The sequence below is a fragment of the Patiria miniata genome, unplaced genomic scaffold, assembly GCF_015706575.1.
Source record: "Patiria miniata isolate m_02_andy unplaced genomic scaffold, ASM1570657v1 HiC_scaffold_6, whole genome shotgun sequence".
In the NCBI taxonomy this organism is placed as follows: domain Eukaryota; kingdom Metazoa; phylum Echinodermata; class Asteroidea; order Valvatida; family Asterinidae; genus Patiria; species Patiria miniata.
Genome location: NW_024037073.1, coordinates 22,208,324 through 22,217,593, shown reverse-complemented (window position 1 = coordinate 22,217,593; position 9,270 = coordinate 22,208,324). Strand labels below are relative to the sequence as shown.

At 40.2% G+C, this 9,270-nt stretch overlaps 1 pseudogene; it reads right to left on the bottom strand.

The window, feature by feature from the left end:
• Positions 1 to 9,270, bottom strand: LOC119743337 (annotated as a pseudogene).

The window sequence follows — 9,270 nt, the reverse complement described above, 5'->3', positions numbered from 1 at the left end:
AGATGTATGAAACAGCCTTAAATCTGCTGTACAGTTTAAACACGACAGCAAGTTCAAAAGCACATTGACTCTGCACATTGCTGCCCTTACATGGATAGCTTGCACTCATCAGGTACCAGAGAACATTTTTCCTGACAACTTTCCAAAGATTGACTCCCTTCTGGTTCTGGATGTGCATACTGCTGCCCTTGTGCTGATGGCTCAGTGCCAGTCAGCCCAGGACATTGTTCCTGAGTACTTGCAAGTGACTGCTGGCTCTCTGCTGGTTCTGGATGTACACACTGTTCCCCTTGCATGGATGGCTTGCAGTCAGTCAGACTAGAGCATTGTTCCTGATAGGAACTTACAATCGCTGGGGTCCCTGCTGGTTCTGCATGTACCTCAACATGCACTTGAACATGCTGCTGACTGTGCATGGATGCCTTGCTGCTGCTTGGCCTGGAACTTTGTTCTTGACAGCTGTCCAGTGACTGCTGACTTGCTGTGTGTTGTGCATGCCTTTGGCTTGGTGGCTTGCTGCTGCTTGGCCTGGCAGCACGGTGCTCTTGGTCATTTTCTGCCTGTGGAATCACATGAAGCTCAATCTGCTTCCCTGGCTGCGATGGTCGGCTGGGATTCCGTCTTGGGCAGCAACGACAACACAGTTTCAGAAATGAGAAAGCCTTGACTACAGCTTCACGAAAGTCAGTGTTTGTGGCACTGTAGACTAAGGAATTAATTGAGCTATTGATCAGTTGCAAAATTATAATGCATGTAGTCAGAATAAATATTATCTCTCCAAGTTCCAGATTGGCAACAATCTGACCAGTTGAAGTATACTTTGATGCCACTACAAGTACATGAATTGTCATAATTGCCTCTGCAGTGTACAGTGAGTTCAGAATGAAGAAAACAGCAGTATTGATGATAACCATGCAGAGGACCTTGCCTGCTCGCTTGGGACGGTTTGGCAACAGGGCTGATTGCTTGCATACTTTCACTACTACATAAATGTACAAAGCAAGAGTTGCTATCAAAGAGGCAACGTTGATAATGGAAAGAATCCCAAAGATGACTTTAGTGAAGACAGCGTCTGTTAATGGTAAGAAAATCAGAATCACACCAACAATAATTGTTGGCACCCAGAGTCCTGCTGATACCTTTGCTGCTCGAGATTTAGAGGCTTTTTCCTTGAATGCCAGAGGATTACGCACTGCAGAGAATCTCTCAGCTGCTATGGTAACCACAAAGAAATTAGAAGTTGCGATGAACGTGTATTGGACACTTGATATTGCATTGTTGACCAATAAGTTGTACTCTATAGGTGAAAACAGTGCAAGTATGAAGAAAGTCATAAGGTAGAGGGAGTTAGCCACAGCCAGATTGGATAAGTAGATGTTGATGATTGTACGCATGGACTTCACTCGAATGACTGTGAAGAGAAAGACAAAGTTTAAGCAGAGGCCGATTGGAGCAATGATTTCAGCACTTAACCATAATATTTGATTAGTTCTTTCTTCACTCATGTAAAGGTTCTCAAGATGCTTTTCAACTTCAGTGTTCCACCCAGTTGATGGAGTGGAGCTGTTTTGGTAGCCATCACCCATAGTTCATGCACAATGTCGCATTGAGCTCCGTGAGCTACATTTTATTCAGAAGCAGCAAAGAATGTTCTTTTCTATTTCAAGATCACTCCAGATTTATACTTACAGGGATTGTAAGACATTGAGCAATTGAAACAGAAAGTTTCTTGTTCTTTTTTCTCTGTTTCCCCCCAACATTTCTGTCCGATTTTAATGCATGTGACTATCTTGTGGTATCAGTTCCTAAACCAAAGCAGATGCATGTAAGTCAGTTTCACTACTTGCACTGACATGAAATCTGAGAATTGAATTTGTTTCAGTTTTAATAATTGGCTCCTGATTAAACATGCGTATTGTGTACATGTAATTGTTTTTATTTATGCAAGTCGTCCCTTCACAAGGCATAAATGCCACTCAATGTGAGGGCTACAAGAAGAAAAGACAGAAAAAAAGAGGATGATAGAAAATGAAGACAATTAAGTTTAGTGTGTGAGAGATGCATGTTCACATTGTGTTTACACAGGGTGAGTTAAAAAGAAAGTGACCCGCACTCAAAATTTGTTTTTTCTTACAAAGCAATCAAATTAGATACACCAAAGAAGTATGTCTTAAAAGAGCATGTTCTTCCACTCATCTGAAAAAAAACACAATCACTAACATTGATCCATGCCATCCAAAGTTATGCATGTTTTACTAAAAAGAACCCATTTGTGTAGCTGTCCAAGGAATGCGATAATATTTCAAGCTAAATGAGCTAAGTGAGAATTACAGATTACACACAAGCATTCAAATACAAATGAAATTGTAATGATTGAAATCAAGACAATTGTTACTATCAGGTTGTGTGTTTTGAATATGAGAAACAAGTCAACTCTCTTTTGTCTTCGAAATACTGATGGTGATTTTTGTATATTTTCCTTTGTAAGTTCTCGTTCATTCATGGAGGTGGGAAAACGATGGATGTTTCATTGTCCTCAATGGGAACATGTATTATCAGTTCACAGCACGGTAATTGATAAGTGGTGGACAGCCAAGTTTTGGGATCATTTTATAGAAATAGACATGAATTGGGAATAGAGTATGCAATTTAAGTGAAATTTTCACAGTTAATAGTCAATAAGATGTACTTTATCCGTGTTTTTTTTTTATTAACATAGAACGAGCCAAATATTTTAAACATTTTTTTCAAATTTGGTCACTTTCTTTTTGACTCGTCCTGTAGTTGGTTCAACCGGTCACGTGGGAATGAACTTGATGAATACATCGTGAAAATGGCTTTGGGGATAATGACAGTATGTAGATGTGATTGGACAGAGGAGCAGGTAGTTGGTAGTTGGTTTCAATTTGATCATGTTACTGACGATGGAAGTAACATTCACTCAAAACATCTTTAAAGCACTAATTTTACTATGTACAAAGGTAGATGTAGACAACAGCAAAAAAGAGGAGATTTTCTTTTCTATCAATCCATGCTGTCTTTTTTTCCCAAAATGAATTGTGTTCTTCCCTTGGATGTTGATTTATTTACCCATACAACAATTCTGTACTTCCCTTCTGTTTGATATTCAATTTGATCTGATAAGGAATGAAGTCAAATGGAAGTTTTTATTCACAAATCACGATTTGATTTCTGTTCATCAGTTGCCTTTTTTTCCTTTCCTGGGCGAATGTTGGTTGTCATCTGATCAGAGTTTTTTTTCACTTTCTGGGGTTGTTGTCATTTGCAATCAGTCTCTGCCTTGCCTGACAATCAAGTTGACATTGTCATATTCTCAGTTTTGTTGATGGAACATCTTTGCAAGACAATTTGCAAGGGCTAACTACTTGGTCTAACTACGTGGTGGCAGGATTTAGTAAAGGTTTGTGGTACCACTATGTAGAAGGAAGATATGTGGCTCTGAAAGAACCGGTTGGTTCTTTTCAGAACCACACATCTTCCCAAAAGAGACTCTACATGCCTACACGGTGTTACTGCAAACTGCAATTCTTCACTAGAACACTGTCTTCCACAAATGTGACAATTGGGAAGGGGAAAGTGTGTTTGTCTAAAACAAATTGGGGGGGGGTGGGAATGTAATCCCCAACCCCTTTTCTTCGCCTGACATCCCCCCCCCCCCCACGCACCTGATACTATGTAAATGTTTCAATAATTGCATTGTTTATGTTTCAGTGATAGATATAAAGTGTTTGAGGACCTACGTGGATCTGTTTGGGCCTACAACGTCGCCCATTCACTGAGCGGATTCGGGATTACCCATTGAAAACTCGAAAAGATAGGAGAGACCAAGGCCAGTTTCTTTGATAAAATTATCCAGTCAGGTAAGACAAACATCTGTGAAGACTCATTTGCATTGGTCCGCATCTCAATTCTATGTGGATGATTGTGAAATTTGAAAATGTGAATCAGAAAGTAGGAATCAACTTCAGTGCAAGTGGTTTTCATCCATTTATTTATTGCTATTCTTTTCATTTATGTACTTTTTGTTGCCCTTCCCTGAAGTATTTTACAAACACTGTACACATTGAGTTTTGTCAAAGGGTTTGCAAGAAAAAAATCAACAAGCTTACTTCTGGTTGGACACGAACCCCCAATCTTCTGCTTCCTAGTGCAGATGCATTAACCACTCGACCACTGAGCTTGCTGTGGCAAGCTGGTGGTTTGGAGTCTGATGTATCAGCGCTTAACCCAACTTTGTTTGTGTAGGAGATCATTAGTTGAGTCCCACCTAAGCCTTCGAACAACACTAAGTGTACAGTGTTAACAAAATATGTCGGTGAAGGGCAAACAAAAATCCAATATAAAAAAGATAATTTACATCTCGTAATTTTTTTTATCCAGCCCAGGTTCCCATCTGAAGTCCATCCAGATGATCCTTAATAAGACAGCAGACGGTACAAGCATCGACTCCAACACCCTGGCCTTACAGATGAAGGCCCATCCTGAGCTGAGGGACAAGCTTCATGTCGTCACCTCATGGGGGCCTTTGCCTGTCTACCCTGGGGTGGTCAACTCAGAATTACCTGGTGGGTACAGTGGACTCTTTGACCAAGTACCAGTGTTGTAGTCAGGTCACCAACGTCGAGTCCAAGTCCGAGTCTCCAATCATAGTTCATACCATGTACTGTTTAAGAGAAAACCCACGGAGAAGTATTGCCCAGAAAAAAAAAAAAAAAAAAATTAATCGCAACAAATCCAAAGAGTGGTCGGGTTGTGCCCGACCACTCAAAAATCTGATTTTAAATCAAATAAATCTGATTTTTTTTAATTTTTTTTTTTTGAAATCACAAAAATCACCAACCAGTTGGTTTAAATTTGTTCATGTTACTGATTATGGAAAGTAGAATTCACATTGTTCATGTATGCGGATCTTTGTATGGTAGATAACAACAAAAAGACAATTTTCATTTTTAAAAGTCGGTGCTACCTGTCCTCAACAATGTTTTCTTCTGCTGATGAATTTTTCAACTGCTATGTCTTTTTTAAGGGAAAAAGTACTTGTACTTGTTTTGCCAGTTTAGTCATCTGTATGCAACCCTCTGAAAAAAGTTCTTTTTGGTTGTATTTGCACACTATGAGACCCGCCTGCTGAGTAGACTGGTTCCTGGTCATTGTAAATTCTGATAGGGTTGGGAAACAGTCAACCACATGAGAACTGAATAAAAGTCAGGCTGCATTTGTTCCTTCATTTTCATTGTTGTGTCCCCACTCACAGCCAGTATTATACACAAAAAGTGTGAGTTTACCATGGGCAAGAGTGTAGATGGCATCGGTGAGTTAAACTCACATTCACTTTTATTTATATCCAATCTGTTCATGTTTGTACTGCATCCTTTGGATTGGATGATTTCTGGGCAACTCTGAAGTGTCATTGGTGGGATGTGAACCCCATCCCCCTGCTTATAGAAACTCTCTCATTCAGGGGTAGATTGAGACCAACTGTCCCTGGACTTACTGGCAAACTGGGTCTCATGGCATGAACACCAGGGGGTGGGGGATTTATCCCCACCCTTACCATGTTTTGGCCAGGGCAGTGGGGGATGGGCAATGGCATCATCATGTGTTAGGGGAAAATGCTGCTCGTTGAATCCTGTCAACATTGCTTTACAAAGAAGTTGAATTAGTTCTGAAATAAGCAAAGAGTAACCCTAGGCACTCTTAAATGAAAGTAAAATTTGACATAAAAACGTTTCTTTTCTTGGTTTTTTTTAAAGGATAGAGCACACCTATCCACCAGTATTGGTGTTCAAGGCACTGCATCATTAAATTAAAAGTGCACATTGCCTGGAATGGACGTAGCATTTTTATACAATGTGCTTGTTATGAACACCGCAACAGAAGGTTTCAGGAATTTTTTTCTCAGATGTCCCCTAATTTCTTGTCGTGTCTTCGTGAAACTTGGCCCTGGATAAATTGTGCAAACGTTTCAGTTTCATGTCTTATTATTTTTATTGACAGATAACACTGTTGGTTTCCGGCTTGGCGCTTACAAAGGTAAGTATTTCCTCTGAAGTTTCCTTTTTGCAAAAGACGTAGATCAGCTTTCATGTTTGATTGGATCAGCTGTCGAGGGGCGTGGCCTATTAGTAGCTAATGCTGATCAATTCCAACCAATCAGAATGCAACACAGAAAGATTGACAGGTGTACATATTGTGCATTGTCTAATATGTCTGTCAGGAATTAATTATTGAAAAGAAAGAAACAATCCACAAAAGACATAAACCCTTGTCATCCCCTTTGCTGACCAAAAAGAGCCCAAACACCGATTTCTGTATTATTTGTGTTTAGAGTTTTAAATTACACAAGGAAATCGCAGCTTTGATGAACATATAAAAAGCAGCAATTCCTTGGATACTGTGCAAATTAAGATACATCTTGTATGATGCTTACTTTACAATGACATTCATATTTTACAGCATTGATTTTTTCAATTTCCCAAATTCGAAGTACCCTTGAGTCCATCTAAAAGAAATATTAGAATATTGCTTTGCATTTAAACATCATACAGACATGGAGCTCATAATGTAATACAACAGACTAGTGGTGCTACACAGATTATGTACAATTATCTGCCAGTTCACATTCACTTTTCATGTGAACATCTTGGTACCAAACACTGACTAGTCTAGCCACAGACTCCCGTGTTTGAATTCACCCACTTCACCCAATGAACGGAAGTGGAGGTCAACATTTTTCAATTTACTATAGTAATCAACTTGCATCCTAAGACTTAAAATGCAGAGGTGGATTTCATAAAATCAAAAACTGAAATATGTTTCAAAGGCACCTAAAAAATTACATATTTACAGTGGAAAAATGTCGGGTGTATCATATATGTTAGTGCCAATATGTGTATATTTTCACACTGAAAAAGTAATAAAAAAAATTGTTCTTTTAAACATACACGAAAAGCTCATTAAAGTAACAATTAAAGCTATAGTCCATCATTGGCAGCCGTCCGAAAAGTAACTGGCGTAATTACTGTTGAAAAACAAACTTGGTTGAAAGATAGTAAGGGAACTAAACTCCCTGTGAAATTATTCTTTCTGGGAAGCTGTCATTTTGAAGTAATCAACGAAAGAAGGCATTTCCGAGGGTGATTCTTAAGAAGCACCGTTGGAAAATTTAAATTAGTAGTTCGTTTTGTTATTCAGCGCAGCGCGCACAAGTATTGGAACGACGCACACGCGCGCGCGGTTGTTATAATTCGTCGGATCAGTGCGCGACGCCGCGTATAGCTGCAATTCAAAACATGATTCAGTAACTTTTGATTTGAAATTGAGATCTTAGAATGCTGGTTTTCTCGGAATGTACAGCTGAAGCTTAGCTGAAACTTCATCAGGTTAGTTGCTCAGTATCCTTCATTAGATTTTGAACACTTTTGTTGCTTCAAACGAACAAAATGCACTAATTACAAATGATGGACTATAGCTTTAACATAGGCCCTAGTGGGATTTGTAATTTTTGAACCACTTGCATACATACATTGAATGAGTTCCAGCTGTTCGCTTCACTGATAGTTGGTTGCAATCTGCTATGGGCCTGCACATTACTGATGTCATGGCAGGTTCAGGTATTGGCAATCTGCTTTTACTAAAATACATTTGAACTCCAGCATCTTATGCTTTCAATATTTCTTGACATCAAATCTCCTTGGCATTTCAGTGAAGTAAATGTATGAAAAAGCCTTAAATCTGCTCTACAGTTTAAACACTACACAGCTCCCCCTACGTGGATGGCTTGCACTCATCAGTTACCAGAAAACATTGTTCTTGACAACTTTCGAACGATTGACTCCCTTCTGGTTCAGGATGTGCATACTGCTGCCCTTGTGCTGATGGCTCGGTACCAGTCAGCCCGGGACATTGTTCCCGAGTACTTGCAAGTGACTGCTGGCTCTCTGCTGGTTCTGGATGTACACACTGTTCCCCTTGCATGGATGGCTTGCAGTCCGTCAGACTAGAGCATTGTTCCTGATGAGAACTTGCAAGTGCTGGGGTCCCTGCTGGTTCTGCATGTACCTCAACATGCACTTGAACATGCTGCTGACTGTGCATGGATGCCTTGCTGCTGCTTTGCCTGGAACATTGTTCTTGACAGCTGTCCAGTGACTGCTGACTCTCTGTGTGTTGTGCATGCCCTTGGCTTGGTGGCTTGCTGCTGCTTGGCCTGGCAGCACGGTGCTCTTGGCCATTTTCTGCCTGTGGTATCACACGAAGCTCAATATGCTTCCCTGGCTGTGACGGTTGGCTGGGATTCCGTCTTGGGCAACAACGGCAGCACAGTTTGAGGAATGAGAAAGCCTTGACTACAGCATCACGATAGTCAGTGTTTGTGGCATTGTAGACAAGGGAATTGATCGAGCTATTGATAAGTTGCAGAATGTCTTCAGATATAATCAGAGCTTGTAGTTTTTCTGCAAGTTCTAGATATTCAACCTCTTGGGCCGGTCTAGTATAACTGTTACGTATGATTCTAATAATTGCACTTGCAATTTCTAGTGAGTTCAAAACGAAGAACACAGCAGTATTAATGATTATCAAACGGAGGACCTTGCCTGCTCGCTTGGGACGCTTTGGCAGCAGGGCTGATTGCTTGTGGACTTTCACTACTATGTAGATGTACAAAGCAAGAGTTGCTATTAAACAGACAATGTTGATAAGGTGAGCAATCCAAAAGATTATTTCATAGAAGACGGTGTCTGTTATTGGTAAGAATATGAGAATCACAGCAACGATAATTGTTGGAACCCAGAGTCCTGCTGATATCTTTGCTGCTCGAGATTTAGAGGCTTTTTCTTTGTGTATCAGAGGATTGCGCACTGCACAGAATCTCTCAGCTGCTATGGTAACCACAAAGAAATAAGAAACCGTTATTAACATATAACGAACGCCCCGGGCTGCGACTTGCAAGGAGTTTATTGGCTGAATAAACAGTACATATAGCAAGTCTCTTGAAAGGAAGAGCGAGTCAGCCACAGCCAGATTGGATAAGTAGATGTTGATGTTTGTACGCATGGACTTCACTCGAATGACTGTGAAGAGAAAGACTATGTTGAGTAGGATGCCGATTGGTGCAATGATTTCAATACTTAACCATTTTATTTGAAGAAGTCCATGTTTAGTCTCGTGAAAGTTGTCACGAAGCTTGTCAATGTCACTTTCCCTCCCAGTTGATGGAGTGGAGCTGTTTTGATAGTCATCACCCAT